Here is a 1,420-nt window from a genome sequence, read left to right as displayed (position 1 = left end):
AATATAAATAATGGTAAATAAACATATTAATTTTTAAAATCCAATCCTGCTTGGAAAATAGTTGAGTATAAACAGGATTAATTTTTCATTGATTCGATCATTATTAAGCACCGAAATTTTACATATCCATTCAAATTCAATTAATTCAAAAATATTAAAAAGAACAAGCTACATTTCTAGGTTTTGTAGCTTCCTAAAGTCTTTTCTGCGTTCACCATTAAAATTAATATTCTATGCAATATCAGTTATTAAATTTCTTTTTATAATCTTTAGGTAGGTATTTTATTGCAGCCTTCGGATTTATATCGAATTCTGTCCCGCAGATTTTTAAAAAAAAGTGGTATTTTTAATAAGAGTAGTTATATTAGATATTTTCCAATGGAATGAGGAGTTATTATTTTTTTTGATATATAATTCAACTTTTCATGATGGGAGTTTACGAGCTAACTAAGATACAAAAAAAAATAAATTCGCCATGTTCCATTATTTTATAACCCATAAATCGCTTGTATAGCACCATAAAATATCTCTCATTAACTATAAAATGGTGGAACAAATAAACTTTCCTACACACAGGATCGACAAGCAAGAGCCCTTTCAATTTTCCAAGCATTTCCAATTAATCTCCGTTCTTTGTGAAGAATGTTCGAAGCGGAAGGAGCGAACGGAGTCCACAAAGAGATTAGCAAAAAAGGTCGAGGTAGTGCCTTTGTGTCCAAAGAGACCGGCTTCACTAATTTCCGCCAAGTAGCCAGGTAACCTTCGGCTCTTCTCAGTTGGATGAGGAGATTGGAGAGGCCGTGTACCGTGTGTTCAGTAGCTTAAATTATAATTGTTTAATGAAGATAGAAAAGAAAAAAAAATCATATCTTGTTAATTAATATAATGCATTTCTTGTTCAGTTTATATGAGTCGTTGCGTGAAAAGGTGGTGTAAGTCGAAACTGGAGTTATGAAATATTCAGCTCTTTAAAGCAAAATTTTGGTCAACAATAACAGCTTTATCTGCTATTAGTAGTGAATTAAATGCATATTCTACAATTTAAAGATAATACACTCAATAATTTAAAATTTATTATTTTTTGGCGAAAATTAAGTTTGATGAAAACAAAATAACTTTTACTATTGTTTTTCTCACATCATAATTAACAAACTGTATATAAATAATTAAAAGAAAACGACTTGTCGTGGTATAGCACTAGCAAGTTAGTGTACATGAGAAATACTTTATTTATCTATGCTGCCTAAGTACATTACGTTGCTATCTCACACAGCATACTTATCAATCCGTAATCGGACATATATAAATTACACATACATGGTATAATCAGAAAAAAAAGAGATACAATAATAAGATATAATACACAATTTTTTTCCCCCCTACAGTTTCCTTTTACAATCCATTTCGGTCTGTACAACAA

This window comes from Halyomorpha halys, unplaced genomic scaffold, assembly GCF_000696795.3.
Source record: "Halyomorpha halys isolate HHAL.00 unplaced genomic scaffold, Hhal_1.1 Scaffold804.1, whole genome shotgun sequence".
Lineage (NCBI taxonomy): Eukaryota > Metazoa > Arthropoda > Insecta > Hemiptera > Pentatomidae > Halyomorpha > Halyomorpha halys.
Note: the sequence above shows the minus strand (reverse complement) of the source record.